Here is a 17,536-nt window from a genome sequence, read left to right on the forward strand (position 1 = left end):
CCCTTAGAAACACCAGAAGCCATGGCTCCACTTTGAAATCCCAGAGGTCAAGGCTATACCTTTTGAGACTAAGGCAGCTCAACTTACAGTGTTCCTTGTCTCTTTAACCTCTGCTTTTTGGCTTCTTGGCCCTCTGGCCTTATGCCCACATCTGTCCTATTGGGGCAAGTGTTCCAAAGCTCAGTAGCTCCCCCGATAAGTGCCTGGAGGCACCCCACTCTGCCAGGAATCCTCCAGCACACAGGCACTCAGCTCTCTCGCTCCTTGGGTTGACTTCAGCACTGCCTGGCCCTGGTTTCCTGGGTGTGCTGCTCCTGGCTCCCTGCTGCTGCTAGTCCTCTGCTGCTGTTTCTCACCATCGGTACCTTCTCCGGTGTTACCAGTTCTCCTCGCTTCCTTCTGAGTCTGTCCATTTACAGTTTCAAAACCACTTCCACATTTTAAGTGTCTGTTAGAGCAGCACCCCATTCTCTCGGTACCAAATTCTGTCTTAGTCATCTAGTGCTGCTACGACAGAAATACCACAAGAGGATGGCTTTAACAAAGACAAATTTATTTTCTCACAGTCTAATAGGCTGGTGATCCAAATTCAGGGTGTCAGCTCCAGGGGAAGGCTTTCTCTATCAGTTTTGGAGGAAGTCTTTGTCACCTTCACTAATTGTGCCCTATTTTATTACTAGCACTTATCACCTTTAACATAATAAATATTTCCTAGTTTATTACATTTATTATCTATTGTCTCTCCACTGGACTATAAGCTTAGTGAGGACAGGAATTTTTGTGTGCTTTATGCATTGATATATCCCCCGATCATAGATAGAACACTTCCTAGTGTAGTATGTTTTAGGTAGTTCAATATTTGTGGAATGGATGCATGAATCCAAAGAAAGACAGCTCGAACAGGGAAACTCTCTCCTATCTCTTCTCCCAATAATGGAGGCACAACTGTCATATCTCTGGTTTCTCCAGGGCTTTCCATGCCTCTCATTTGCAGCCAAAGCTGTAGACTGGGATTTCCTAACTACTCTTTATGCTGGAGACATGCACGTGAAATGCTCCATGTCCCCCTCCCACCACTGAGATTCAAGTTGACACCCCTCACCCAGGCCCAACCAACATCCCCTCTTTTTTGCTCTTTTGGACACTCGCTGCATCTGATCTTGCGATGTCAGCAAGGGTCAGAGAGCCCCATGGAAAGAAAGAAAGGCCCCCCCGTGTCAAATCTGCGCCCCAAAACAGACACCAAGCCCATCAGAAAATCCCAAGGCCACAGATCTTCTCATCAAATTTGTCTCAGAGGTGTCTCCTATGGAAGAATTCTGAGCTGACCATAGGTCATGGAGCCTCACCAGGTCTAGAAGGAGGGAGTCACAAGTTGGGCCTGCATGTATTGAGGTCAACACTCACACCCGTGCTTATGATAGAAGTAGACTCGGCCACTTCTGACTTCACCAATCCGTATTACTCTCCTTTGTACCTTGGTGGGCTGAGCACAGTAAGGAGCTTCTGGGAACCCAGCCATGGCTCTGGCTACTGCTCTGATATCCCGGTTGGGTTTGGGAATGAAGGATGGTTGCTCTAGGCACTTTTGATCCCCACCCCTCTCAGAGGTATGGCCAGTTGAATTGATGTAGATGTTTCTTCTTTATTCCCTGAATCTTCTTGAATCTGAATTCTTCATTTGGATATTCTAGGACCTCTCTCCTCAGGCTGGGATCCAGGGACCAGCAGCACTGGTAGCACCTGGAACCTTGATGGAAATGTAGACTCTTGGGCCTCAACCCAGACCTCCTGACTCAGACTCATCATTTTAGCACGATCCTTAGGTGATCTGGGTGCACAGTGAAGTTTGGGAAGCACCATGACTGATCTGCATCTCAGAGAAATCAAATATAATGCATGTGAGTTCTTGGGCCCATTACAAAAGGGATTGTCATCCCTGAGATCTGGTTTGGCCCCATCTTTCTGTCAGTAAGTGAGATCTCTTTGGTTCCTTCTCAGGAGATAAGCCTTCCCAGCTTCTAGTTGAGGTCTTAGAGAGAAGTACTTAGTACCAAAGGACATGAAAAATAAACTTGAAAGAAAAATGTGTTCATTTCAAGGAGAAAACCCAGTGCAAAGTGTTGCATTTATACTTGGTATATTTTCAATCTCAGAGGAATTCACAGTTTAAATAATTCTGTTAAAACATTTTTTGTTAATTGACTGCTGAATTAATGTCTACCACTGGGACATGGAAACAACACTGATTTGCTCAACCTTGATAATGTGAATTTATCATATTATTTCAGGAAGAAAATGCATGTTTCTTCATGAACGTGTAATTTAAATAGGGAATCTGCAGAGTTTTATAACTGTTTAACGGTTTAAGCAAGGATAATGAGATAAACTTAACAGATTCATAGTGTGAATTCCCTTGGATTCACTTGTCGGAAAAGACAGGCAGAGGAGAGTTAAAACATATAGAAACAGTATGCTTCAAAAGCATTGATGATATGTCTTTTCATTTCTGTAGAGTTGTATGTGACTGTTTATAGTGTGTACTGCCCTGGTGGCACAGTGGCTAAAAGCTCGCTTGCTAACCAAAAGATTGGTGGTTCAAATCCACCAGCTGCTCCGTAGAAATCCCATGGGCAGCTCTACTCTGTTCTATAGGGTTGCTATGAGTCGGAATCAACTTGCTGGCAGTGAGTTCGGGTTTTTTGTTTTTTTGGTATGTTCCCGTTTATATATGAGTTAAAAATTAGAAGAACCAAAAAGATAGCATTACTGCCATGGCTACTGACTTATGGGAACCAAGATAAATTGTCAAGTGAAGAATGGTGCAGAGAAACATGTGGGTAGAGTGTGACCTAATCTCCAGAAAAGCAAACAAACCATAAAGCTACGTGTGTACCTGTGACTATGCATATGTGTTCCAGCAAACAGGAATGTGTGAAGAGGTACACATGTGTCTTTGAACATGGACACCTTGGAGAAGCAGGTAAAATTTACACATGTGGGGATGGCTCTTATTATAATTCTTATAAAGATCTGTGTTGTTAAATGTGTTATAATAAGAATACAAGAGTTTTCAAAGTAAAAAAATCATAGAAATATATATATGTATATATTTAAAACAGTTTTATTGGCTGTTATTTTATATAGGCAAAACACTGTCATCAATACTGGATTCAGAGACTTTCACCACTGGATGAAGAGCAAACTCAGAGATGGAACAAAAGTCTCAGCAAATTTCTTGCTTGTTCTTGGAGCTAATGACCTCTTCTGGTCTCTATACCTGGAAATGGCCAAAAAGAGTTCTGTCAGGATTAATGCAGTCATTGTTCAAACATCTACTGCATGTACATGTCTACGGGGTAAGGAAGAATGCTGGACACCATGTGCAATTCATTAAGTAACAAGTGGACCATTAGACAGTTCTTTCTCTGATGTCCCACTACCACGTTCCTCCCCTTGTTGATCTACTGGAAAACCCACGGTATACATTGTAGGCCTTTTTTCAGGACTCAACATAGAGGAAGTTAACTGGAAAGATACATCTTTTAAAGATAAAGAAGATTTTGTCCACAAGGTCTTTAGACAGGTGGACCTCCCAGGCAGCCTCTGCATGGAATGGGAATGCAAGACCCCTCTCACTCAGTATCTCTGAGCATTTCAGTCTTTCTGTTTCTTTATTAGGAGACTGCAGAATTTACCCACTTCAGAACCCTTGCTGCCATCAACCCCAACCAGTCCCGTATACGACCCCTCACTTCCACTCCGAGAAATAAAAGTAGGAGAGCCTGCAGGTGGAGGTGCCTGTTCTGGAGGCCGTGTCTATCCTTCCTTACCCCTGAGGGCTTCCCTGCACCAACTGGGGTTTCATTTCCCAGGGTGGACATACCTCTGGCACCTCCAGGGCTTCCCAGGCCCTGGAGCTTGATATTGAGGATGGGACTTGGGCTTTTCTGGGCCTGCAGAGCCTGGGCCTCAAGCTGCCCCTTCCTACCCTCAACCTTTGGTTATCTGTACTCTGGCTGTCTTTACCAGGTTTAGGAGGCCTTGCCTTCTCTTTTGCTCCTTTCATCTCAGTCAGGCTTTTCTCTTCCAGTTCTCTGATCTCAGGGCAGTTCAGGCTAGACCACAGAAAAGAGAAAGATGAAACAAGTGTCATTGATTATGTGTGGAGGCTGCTGGGAAAGGAATTGACTGTCATTGGTTTAGGGCTTTATGCCCACTGCTCACCTGCAGGCAGGTTTCCCCACAGCCTACTGTCTCATTGGCTCCTTCTGTCACAAAGAACGTGGTGATGCCCCCTTCACCGTCACACTTCCCTTAGAGCTGTCATTACAGAGGCTCCCTCTCAGTCTCCCAAGTCCCACTGAAATCCCATTTCACTTTCCCTACTAATGCTGTGCTCATCCTCAAGGCCTCAAGAGCTCACCATCCAGATGAGGCCTGTCCTTTCCTCTCCAAGAGAGCCTCTGAGCAGACCTGGTGTCTATGGTCAGCTGTCCTGAGGCTTCTTCCATCCAGTTCCCCCTCCGGCTGGAGCTCTCCATGCAGTTAAGGGGGTGGAGTGGGGTGGGGAGGAAGGCACATGTGAGGATTTTACAGGTGCAGTGGGTGAAAGGAGCCTGAAAGGACGTCTTTCCAGAAGGGCCCACATTTTGAGGCCATGCCTGTACCCTCTGTAGCCAGGTCTCCCCCATCTGCAGCAGCACCAGTAGATGCTGTAGTCTCTCCAGCCCCTGTCTCTGCTCCTCTAGATGCTCCTGAAGGTGCCCGGCTCTTCTTGCCAGGACTCCAGGATGCTGACCAAGGCTTAGGTATTGTGTAGACTGGAAGCAGAGCCGATGGGGCTGTCTTTGAGAACTTGGCCTCAAGACTGGGGGCATCTTGCCTACGGAGACATGGGATGTTTTGGTCTGCCAGACCACGGCTACCCCCTTAACTGTACACACTTGGGTGAAATACACATACTTGACTCATTGCTTCTCTGGAGTAGCTTGATGAGTGAGATATCTGTTCAGAGGAAGCTGAGAAAGAAGACCTCTCTGATTCTTAAGGAGTCTTCCTGGACCTGAAGCTTACGTTTTTTGCTTCCGATATTCTAGCTTGAGTGGCACTTTCCTCTTGGGTTGAGACTTCTGATAATAAAGAGTTAACTTACATGAACCCTCTGGGCACTGAGTTCTCAACTGTGACCCAAGACCCTGGTTTCAGGTGTCCCTGGGAGCCTCTCCATCATCACTGTCCTCCACCTCTGCAGGACCTGTGGTTTCTTCCTTTTTCCCTGGGGACCTTCTATCTTTGGGGAACATCACTGTGGGAGACCAAGTCTCCTCTGGGAAATCTTTTGTGATATTAGCACTTCATAACAGAAGTCTATAGTCTTTCAAAGGACTATAATACACTGATAATTTCTATTGCAAAGAGAGGGTCTCCACATTAATTTTTTTGGCATTTGTTGCATGCCGAATGAAATTGTTCCTTTGGAACATGAAAAGGACCTCATTTGCCTGAACTTTCATAATCACACATGACTTCTCTGAGAGACATTTTCTATGAAAGTGATTTTCATAACAGATTTAGAGTGTAAACAGTGAAACAGGAGAAATTGTCATCACTTTTTAAACTCTTTTCAGCCTTCTTTTAAGGGAAGGGTATTTATAGGAGGAAGCATACTTAGAAAAATTTGTATTTTATATATATATAAAGCTTCTCCTTGTATCCTTAACCAACCCAGGGTAGAAGGTTAAAATTGCCCTTTTCTGAACAGAAGGCCCTTACCATGCTGCTATGAGAAGCACTCCTTCAGGGTGAGGCAGAAACAGATGTCCATTTCTGAGAGTTTTGATGCCACAAACGTCAGATGGGCAACACACAAGAACCTCACCTGAGTGTGTCTGGGTGTGCTGTAATGTCAGCCTAACGGTCTGTGTACATTTCTGAATATGAAGGAAGGATTGGTGAGTTAACGAAGAAATGAATGGAAGCAGTTTGGGAGGGGAGTGAAAGCTCCAGGGACTGACAGAAGATGGGATGGGGGACTTGTCAAGAGGGTGTCAGAAAACCAGGAAGAAGCAGGAAGCACGGCCAGGGGAGGGCAGCATAGGCTAGGGGGCAGTAGAGATAATGGTAGTGGGGAGAGCAACAAAACTGGCCTGTGATACAGTGGGAAATTAGTAATCCTAGATGAAGCTCAGGTTAAGTCAAGTAGGAATGTAAAAAATTCTATCCTGTAGCTATCTTTGCTGTGAGGGATTTAGGTCCTTGGGGAGAGGTGGGGAGGAGACATAGGAGGAAAAGGCGCGTTCCTGGGTCTAGGGAAGGAGTCTGAAAGACCTTCTTCTGCCCTAACAGGCTGGGGCTGCATGGTTCACAATGATGTGGGCCCTGTGCTTCTTCACACCACCCACTCCTAGAACCTCCTGAAAATTTTCTTAGTTCTTCACATAGTATGTTCATTCCATCTCATTAGAAAATATAATAATGCAATACACTTTTCCCTCACCACCCTTTCCTCAGTCCTACATTCTCTGTCCCAGTTGTACACTGGCTTCCTTCCTTTCCATCAGGTTTGAAGGCCAGAACAATTGAGTATTATTTCTGCACTTATTCCAGAAATTTCTCAGAATCCTAAGTTTGATCATTGATTTATTCCTGCATTTCCCATTGACATTACAAACTTTGGTTAATTATCTACTAAATGACAGGAAATGCTTTCTTAGGTCAATCCTCCTTATGACCCTATCTGTTCACCTCAAATCCTTCATCTTCTCCTGTCATAGCTCTGATTTCTGTGGAAATCAGATCCCCTAGTTCTCTAGCTCTCACCCATCTGGGAGATTTTTCCTCCCACCCTTATTTAGAGTCTTAGAGAAAGGCCTCTTCTTCGTTTATCACTGATTCATCCTGTCTGGGTGAAGACATCCAAAAATAATGGTATTCTGAAGGATCTCTATCCCTCCTCCCAGTTACTGATGATATCTGAATCTTTCATGACTTGGAGACTCTGATGTAGTCCTGAATTTCCTGGATTTGCTATCTAAAGACACTCTCCTGCAGGAGACCTCAGATCGGCACCCTCTCCAAAGAGCAGTTGACATCTGAGTGAGCACCAAGACTTCCATAGCCCTTGTGTGACATCATTGTTGACACTGCTCGGTTCTATGGGCCCAGTTTGAAGCGAAGCTGGGCAGCAAGGAAAATATGGCAACTGTTGAAGTAGGGGCTTGGGGGCTGGGAGGAGGGAGATTATATATTAAAAATAAATTAAAACTTCTCTCTGCACTCAAAGAGGTTACCATCCCTTGGGAGGGAGAGAGAGCATACAGGGAATGAAAATAGTGTGACAGGCAGTTGCTGCCACCAAATCCTCTCTTTTAACTCAGTTTGAATCGTCTCTCCAGCCCTGGTCATACAACATCCACTCTGCACCCTTTTCAGGTCTCCTTAGCCTCTGAGGCTTCACACAGGCTCTTCACTCTGACTAGAAGATGTTGTCCCCCTTCCCATCTCCTGGCCTACTCTCCCTGGTGAAGTATGTGGTGAAGAGAACTGACCCTGTTGGAACAGGTTAGGCTTATGGCCTCACCAAAAAGCCCTAAGACTCAGGACTTTTATGCAGCCAGAATAAGAGGTTTAGGAGTTGACTTGGGAAAGCCCATGACCTCTGCTTCTTCCAGACTCTATTTTTGTTTTGGATGCCATTTAGAAAAAGATCCTGGAAATGGGGAGATCTATTATGGAAGAAATTAGGAAAGTTGGGGAGGTGATGAGAGAGGTGCTGACTTCTCGGTAGAAAATAGAAATTTCAACACGAAGATGCTAGGGGCTCGTTTTGTGTGACTCCCAACTGTATAGGAGGGAGGACTGGTTGGAAAACAGAACAAAAGACTATCTGTGCCTGTTGACAAATGCACCAGTGGCTTCACTCTGTCTCCTCAGAATGTTCTCATCAAGCCATCCCTCACCTTGTACTGAAGCCTCTAGAGAATTCTTGGGGTTTCCTGGATTCTGGGCCTTTGTCATCCCTTAACTATCCAACCATATTCCCAACTTGGTTCAGGCATCACTTCCTAGTTGAGATCTTCCCTGACCCTTTTCCTGGTAAATTTGTCCGCTTCTTGCTCTGTACACCTTTGTATTCAAGATACCCTTTACCACCACATAAAACACAATTACATTTACTTGCCACAGATGATTTTAGAAAGGTCTACACATTCTCCCTCTCTCTGTGTCCATGCCTTCTGTGAGACTCTGGAGCACCTTTCCTCAGCAGCAGGAGTCTTTCTGCACCCTCAGTCGAGGCTGACCTTACGGTTGCTTTGGCCATTAAGATAGTAGTGAACCAGATACAAGGTGAGAGTTGAAAGGACTTTGCATTCAGACTTGCCCTTTTGTTGCTCTTAAAGCCTGAGAACCCATGGGAACGGACCCAGACCAGCCTGCTGGATGATGGGAGACCATTGGAGAGAGGATCCAGCAGTTTCACTGAGTTGATTTTAGATGAAATGGCTCCTAGCTGACCTGGAAGCGAATTGTAGACACATGAGGAAGGCCTGCTGTGAGTCACTGTGCTTGGCCCAGATAGGAAGATCCCCAAATTGACAACCAGAATAACTCTGAGCTTAGTAAGTGGTTGTTCTTTTAAGTGCTACATTTTGGGGTCATTTGTTACACAGCAATACACAACTGATACAACGGTTAACTTGGCTCTTTCTCTGATCAGACAATGAGGGACCTTCTCTGAGTTATCTTATCATCAAGAGTACATGGCATAGGGTCTGACATGTAGTCAGTATACAGTAAATCTTTGTTGACTTAATGGATAAACGAATAATATGAATCATAAGTGTGAATCTGCATAAAATCCTGTGTGAAAAAAAAGCATGATATTTCTTTAAATAAACTGAATTCCAGCTCAGAGCAGCCTGCTTACAAAATTGGGGGCCGGGGGGGGGGAACGGGGTGTTGGATTTTCACCTTACTTATTTTTAGGTTTCCTCCTCATCCAGATATGCAATAATTCCTGGGGTCTATTGAAGGACCAAGGTTTGGAGACAGGCTTCAAAACACCCATTGCCCCAGCCTACGTGGGTGATTTCTCTAGAAGTATTGGCTCTGCTCCTTCCATTCCTAGCTGGAGCAGGAGAACCTTGGCAGGGCTGCAAACACCATGATGGGGTTTGTGTACCTATGTGCCTGCATTATCCTTTGAGGTGCTGCCGTCTACCCCAGGGCACTGTCAAGAAGCAGGGCCAACCCCTTTCCTATTTCTAGGACTCTGCTATCCGACTCTCACTCCTCCCCTGGGTTTCAGTTCACGCAGTGTGATTACTCCAGTGAGCTGAGGCTTTTACAACAGGCTCTTCAGAGTCTCAAAGTTTCAGAGGTTCAACCCTGTGAGTCCAACTACCTCCTTGAAATAAGATAGGGAAGGAAGAAAAATATAGGAAAATTTTATTTTGAATTTAATGTTTCAATAAATTTTCTTGCCATGTGTTTTGAAAGCGTCCTGCCTAAAAATTCCCCCTGTTCTCTTACAATTTGCAAGACAGTGAAAAGGGAATGTTTGATTGTGTCATAATCTGCAGAGGATGTAAAGCACACATGGGGTCCATTCCTCCCGATGCTCACACTAGAGCACCCCACCCACTTGGAAATTTCTGCAAGTATTTCGGAGTCCCTCACACGTCCACAATGAACAGCTTTCAAATTCTCCTAAGCAGGAATTATCACTGTCACAGCCTGTGACCCAATAAGCAAGGTTATGCATGGGTCCAGTTGTGCCTTCCCACTAATCTACAGTGCACCATTTCACCTGTCAACCACCACATCAAAGACGTAGTGAAACCCATGTGAAATTGCTCGCCGTACATTGTTGCTGTTGTGTTGTTGTTGTTAGGTGGGTCTAATCAGTTCCAGCTCATACTGACCTTATGGACCACACATGGAAACACTGCCCAGTCCTGCACCATCCTCACAGTTGTCACCATGTTGGAGACCACTGTTGCAGTCACTGTGTTAATCCATCTCATTGAGGAACTTCCTCTTTTTTGCTGAGCTTCTACTTTATCAAGCACGATGTCTTTCTCCAGGGACTGGTTCCTCCTGATAACATGTCCAAAGTACGTGAGAAAGAGCCTCACCATCCTCGCTTCTAAGGAGTCCTGTGGTCATACTTCTTCCAAAACAGATTTGTTTCTACTTCTGGTAGCCCATGGTATATTCAATATTTTTTGCCAACACCATAATTCGAAGGTGTCGATACTTCTTCGGCCTTCCTTATTTATTGTCCCAGCTTTTGCATGCATGTAAAAAAAACAAAAAATGCATATAAGGCAATGGAAAATACTATGGCTTGTGTCAGGCCTACCTTAGACCTCAGAGTGTCATCTTTGCTTTTGAACACTTTAAAGAACTCTTTTGCAGCCAATCTGGCCAATACAATAAGACATTTGATTTTTTTGACAGCTGCTTTCCTGGGTGTTGATTGTGGATCCAAGCAAAATGAAATCCTCTACAACTTCAGTCTTTTCTCTGTTTATCATGATGCTGCTTATTGGTTCAGTTTTGATGATTTTTGTTTTCTCTATTTTCACCATACTTATTCAATCTGTACGCTGACCAAGTAACCTGAGAAGCCAGACTGTATAGAAGAATTTGGCATCAGGATTAGAGGAAGACTCATTAACAACCTGTGATATGCAGATGACAAGACGATGCTTACTGAAAGTGAAGAGGACTTGAAGCACTTAGTGATAAAGATCAAAAACCACAGCCTTCATTATAGATTACACCTCAACATAAAGAAAACAGAAATCCTCACAACCAGACCACTAAGAAACGTCATGATAAAAGGAGAAAATATTGAACTTGTCAAAGATTTCATTTTACTTGGAGAGACAATCAAAGCAGCATTCAAGAAATCAAATGACGTGTGACTTTAGGCAAATCTGCTGCAAAAGACTTCCTTAAAGTGTTAAAAAGCAAAGATGTCGCTTTAAGGACCACGGAGTGCCTGATCCAAGCCATGGTGTTTTCAACTGCCTTATACGTGTGTGAAAGCTGGACAAGGAGTAAGGAAGACCAGAGAAGAGTTGGTGCCTTTGAATAATGGTTTTAGTGAAGAATATTTAATGTCCCGTTGACTGCCAAAAGGAGAAAAAAATCTGTCTTGGAAGAAGTACAGCAAGAATGTCCTACTGAGCAGTTACATCTCTCTTATAGGGTTGCTGTAAGTTGGAATCAACTCAATAACAATGGGTTTCATTTGGTTTATGTGGCGTTCAAGGCAAAAATGTTTTATATAAATATCACAAAATACATTTCCTAAATATAAATTGATAATTTATATTTAGGAAATGTATAAATTTTGTTGCATTTTTGATTTTATAAGAAAATAAAATTTATAACTCTTCAGGGTTATACTTTATATTAATGGGGTGCCAATTATACTCTCTGAGCATTCTTTTTAGTTTATATGATTTTTCAGTTCAGTCTAATAGTGTTTCAGGTTGATTATATCATACGTAAATACCATTCGTTTTTGCTAGCTTTTCAAAGGTAAGATATTTTTGGTTCCAGTGTTGATATCCAGATCTACGATTTCCAAGAAAAATGTTGAGTATTGGATCCTTAATGTTTGATTCTAACATTGATGGAAAATATTAAGTGTTTTATTTTCCATTTAAAGTATGTATGCATTTTATCATATTACAGATTTTTTTCTGCCTCTTCTAGACTATTAAAAAAAATTAGTAAGTTTATATTTAGTGTTCTATGGGAATTTGTATTATTTTTTACCAAAAATGTTTCTCCTCCACTGATGTGATATCAGGGTTTTTCTCTAATTTGGAGTATTCATTGACTTCTCTCTTTCTCTAACATCTTATATATACAACACTTTCTCTTTGTATCTTCAGAATAGATTCCATATCTGCCCACTTCTAAATTACTCCCTTGGTAACACCCTGGGCCTGGCTGCCATTACAGCTTGCTCAGACACTGTAAGGGCCTCCTAACTGCTCTCCCAACTTTCAATTTTTCCCTCTAGAGTCTAATCAGACAACAATCAAGGAGAAGTTCTTAAAACATTACTCAGGTGACATGTCTCTCTGATCAAATCTTTTCAAAGATTTTAAATAAATCCAAGTCCTATAGGTTGCCATGATAATCTTTTGGACATATCTCTCACCTCACTACAGAGCACCGCTCTCTCCCTTGATTTCTGCTGTGCATCCTCCTTGTTTTGTTTCATTGCCTCCAGGCCTTTGGACTGGGGTTGGTTCTCTCTCCTAGTATTTTTTTTTTTTGCATATTTTCCTGTTGGTTGTCTCTCCCCTTTCATTCAGATCTCTGCTCAGATATCACTCTTAAGAAAGAACTTTGCTGACCAACTAATTTAACCTATAAATTAACATTCTACTTCAATGCCTTGTTCATTTTGTAAGCATTAGCATTTCTTTGAATTTTACTGTATCTCTATTTGTATATGCATTTTTTGTGTATTTCTACATTGGAATGTAAGTTTCTGACGGGCAGAGAATTTGTCTGATGGTTTACTTCCATTTCTATGGGACCTGAAACAGCAGTTGACAAACAATATGCACATACTTAATATTTTTTAATGAATGGATGATTGTACTGGTCCTATTGTAGGACCATCTTAGGAATTTTGTAATTACACATATATGTTTAAAATACAGTATCTTTTTATCTATTGATAGCACACATTTTCTGGGATTTTATTTATGGTATTAAATAATATGCATAAGTGAGACTTGTCCAACTTTATATTTTTGTTCTCTTTGTTATCAAATGTTTCAGTGATAATGCCATAAATATTCATGATATATTGATAACAATTAAGTAGCAACTACAATATACCAAGCAGTGTTCTACACATTTTGTTTATAATAAGTCACTTAACTTTCACAGGGAGTCCCTAGTTGCACGAATTATTAAGCTCTTTGCTGTTAACCAAAATATTTGTGGTTTCAATCTGCCCAGAGGCACCTCAGAAGAAAGACCTAGTGATCTACCTCCAAAAGGTCACAGCCATTGAAAGCCCTACAGAGTCCAGTTCTGCTCTGACACATGGGTTTGCCATGAGATGAAATCAGTTGGATGGCAACTAGTTAATCCTCACAACGTCAAGACCTATTACTTCTATTGAATCTGTTACTGTTATTACTGCCATTGTACAGATGACAAAGTTGAGGCTTAGAGAGGTTAAGTAACTTGTTCTTGGTCATGTAACTAGAATTTGTATGATTATTATTAATCACATGGTTTTGTTCTATTTTATATCCTCCATTGTCTAAACAGAAGCATAGCAAAAGGGGGGCAGAGGAGGGCACATGCGCCAGGGTCCAAGTCCAAGGGTGCAGCAGACAAGGTACAGAATGCTTTTAGGCGCCACAAATATGAAAGCCAGACAAGAGGGGGAGACATTTCTGCTGACTCATCAACATCTATTCGTCTTGAAATTTGGGATAGGGAAAGGCTGAACTTAGAGATTGCCCCTGGAAACTCCTTACCCTCACTATGCCCTGTGTCTGAAATATATTACAAAGTATAAGAATTGCAAGTTTCTTGATATTTTGATAAAAGTAACATAAAAATTATATGACAGTGATTTGCTTTGGATTTTACTAGTTCAGTAGCTTTCTAGTTTAGGTATTTTCTATTCAGTACTTTTTTGGTATTTTATTGATTATATTTTGTTGATGTATATCTGTGAACAGACTTACACGCGTGTATATGAACGCACACATGCATGCACACACTCCTACACTCGTGAACACACATATCCACTCAAGGATTTCATGGATAAAATTATAATATTGACATGAAGGTAGATCTCAATAATTCTTGAGATATAGAAATTTAATGGTTAAGAAGACTAAATTCCACCAATACTGTTTATATATTCTATGCAAATCTAATAAAAATCACAACAAAATTTGTAAAGAAAATGACAAACTAATGCTAAAACTTATGTAGGTATGTAAAGGCCCAATAGTAGCTAGAGTAGTACTAAAAAATAAGTAACATCCCCTACCAGATACCTGACATTTTGTAATAAATGAACAGTGCTGTGTCCTTACTTAAATAAACAGACTTCTCATTTGACTAAATCTAGTTTATGTCATTGTTTAATTTCTATCTCTATGCTTACAACTACCAAATTTATATCTCCAAATAGAATCTCTTCCCTGAAATCCATGGTTGAATATCAACTTCCAAGTTAATATCTCCATGAGGATACATATTAAGTATTCAAAGTTGACATATTTGAAGTTTAAAGGTTGATTACGCTCTCCAAGATATTTTCCTGCTCAATCTTCATCCTATCAATAAATGATGCCTTTATTCAACCAAAGCTTTAGTAGCATCCCTGACTCCACTGTTCTCTCAAAGAATGCATTATTCAACATTTCCTCATTGTCTTCAGGATTTTGCTACTTTTGCTATTTTCCATACTTGATGGTTCAAGTCATCATACTTACTCACCTGTACTTTTGTAATATCTATCTAAATGGTCTTACTGTGCCCATCTTTGTACCATAAAGCACATGGAATAATCCATTTAAAGTATGTTAGATTTTATTAAGGTTCTATTCAATTTTACAAAAACCTGAGTTGAATGGAAAGCTTTTAAAATTAAACTCAAGGCCCAACTCCACCTGGCCTCCATTATTGTATGCTTCTCAATTCCTATTACATCACTGGGCTCTTTCATTGTATTACAGCTATATTTTGCTGAGGTTTCTTCTATTTTAGGGCTTTAGCCAGTTCATTTGCTTTGAGCAGTCTGCTTCTAGAAATGATAGAGAGACTTCATCCCTGAACCAGTTACTATCTTGTCTTTTACCCTACTTTTTAAATTTTTCTTCAGATAGCAAGGCACCATCTAACTATATATATGTAATTATGTGTGTCTATTTCTGTCTATCTACTACTAGAAAAAGAATCGATGCATGCAAACTCCAGCATTGATGAAGAATGTGGAATATACCATAGACTCCCAATAGAATTAATGTTTACTCATTCAGTCTTAGAAGAAATACAACCAAAACGTACCTTAGAAATTAGGATGGTGTCTTAGTCATCTAATGCTGCTATATCAGAAATACCACAGGAGGATGGCTTTAACAAAGAAAAATTTATTCTCTCACTGTCTAGTAGGCTACAAGTCCAAATTCAGTCGTCAGCTCCAGGGGAAGGCTTTCTCTCTCTGTCTGCTCTGGAGGAACGCCCTTGTCATCAATCTTCCCTTGGTCTGGGAGCATCTCAGTGCAGGAATCTCAGACCCAAAGGACATGCTCTGCTCCAGCACTCCTTTCTTGGTGGTATGAGGCTCCCATGTCTCTCTTCTCACTTTGCTCTTTTGTATCTCAAAAGACATTCACTTAAGACACTACCTGATCTTATACATTTCATCAACATAACTTCTGCTAATCCATCTTATTACATCATAGTGATAGGGTGTACAACACTTAGTGAAACCACATCAGATCGTAAAATGATAGGCAATCGTAGAATCGTACAAGGGAATCATGACCTAGGCAAGTTGACAGATATTTTGGGGGGGACACAATTCAATCCATGACAGATGGTGAGACTTCAAATTGTTTACTTTGAACATGTCATCAGGAAAAACCAATTGCTAGAAAAAGGTACCATGTTTGGTAAAGTAGAGAGCCAACCAAAATGGGGGAAACCCTCAGTGAGACGGATTAACCCAATAGCTGCAACAACGGACTCAAAATACCAAAGATCATGAAGATGTTACAGGACATGGCAATCTTTCATTTTATTATGCATAAAGTCACCATAACTCGGAACCTACTTGATGGCAGCTAACAACAACTAGAATGCATATACTTTGACATCCTGCTTTGGTATCTGAAAAAAAGATTTGTGTCCAGAAAGTGTTTCTTGGATGAGTGAATGCAACTTGTGTAGATTAGATTATTAGTCACCAAATATTGACATTATTCCCCTGCTTGCCCCCACACACATAGACCTACACTGTCTCCATGGGAGGAGTATATTTCCTGACCCACTGACACTAGTCTTGGCCATGTTACTTGGTTAATGGAATGTGGATATGAGTGTGAGTGTGGTGTTTCCCAGCCTAGTCTGTAAGAGACTTCTCCTCTGAAAGCTTGAAGTTCTACCATGAGATGAACATGCCTCAAGTGTCTGCTGCCCCTTCAACTTGTCCAAGGAAATTAAGAGATGCATGGAAACAACCTGAACTCAAAACCTAGCTGATCTGTAGAGTTGCATGAAATACTTTTTATTACGTGTCACTAAGATTTTGTGGTTGTCTTTTATGCATCATTATTGTAGTAAAATTCTGACCAATATCCCAACCCAGTGCCTTCGAGTCGATTCCATGACTAATATAGGAACATGATATGGAAGCCAAATACAGACCTAATGGTATATGAAATATATGATTAATTCACTATACCTAGAAACGAGGGAGAGGGTTATCCTTGGTGCATCCTGAGTAGCGGGGTATTTCTCTTCTCTTTCACGTCAGGATTTGCCATATGACTTGCTGGGCAAATGGAATATGAGTGAAGTGAAAGATTCCACATTCAAACAGAAGAATTAAGTGCCATTTACCTGGTTCCATCCGTATTCCTATGCATTTGCCATGATAGTGGCTAACATAAGAGCTGCTAACCAGAAATGAAATTAGAAAAGATGATAATACAGAGCAGATTTGCACTTGACTCACACCCAAGAGGTATTATAAATGAGAAATATCCCCACATTTTAAGTCAATGAAGCTTGTGGATTGTCAATCAACTAGGATAGAGTTCAAGCCCAGTTCTAAGGATATAACCTAACCATTTCACCAATAACAGTAATCCCATTTGTCGTGATTATGTCTGGAGCATGAATTAAACCAGATGTTGTCTAATTAGGTCAATTGTTTATTTATTCTAGAAGGGGTTCATGCACCTGTAATTATTATACAAGTTTGAACTCAGGTTTTTTTTTTTTTAACCCAGTTAACACAAATTTAAACTGATTTAGTGATAATGCAAAAAAAGTGCTTTCGCTGATGATAATGGTGATGATATACACCCGTTCCAACCCATATGTATTTTATATAATTAATACTGACAGAAGCTTGGGTGAAACTTTGACTTGCTCTACAAGCATGACTAGAAACCAGTGAGATATCACAGGTGTCTCCTATGAACAATAGGCATATTGGTTTTGACAGACCCTAAACGAAAGATGTCTCTATAATGGTATTTTTAATACCATTAGGTGACCATTTATATATTTTTATAACTGGTCCTTATTAATGGTAAGATAAACGGGACAATAATAGATTTGAATATCTGTATAACAACAGGAAACTGCAAGAAATTGAAGCCAGATTCAGAAGAGGGAGTGGAACCAGGGATATCATTGCTGATGTCAGATGGATCCTGGCTGAAAGCAGAGAATACCAGAAGGATGTTTACTTGTGTTTTACTGGCTATGCAAAGGCATTTGACTGTGTGGATCA

Source organism: Elephas maximus, chromosome 20 (assembly GCF_024166365.1).
Source record: "Elephas maximus indicus isolate mEleMax1 chromosome 20, mEleMax1 primary haplotype, whole genome shotgun sequence".
Lineage (NCBI taxonomy): Eukaryota > Metazoa > Chordata > Mammalia > Proboscidea > Elephantidae > Elephas > Elephas maximus.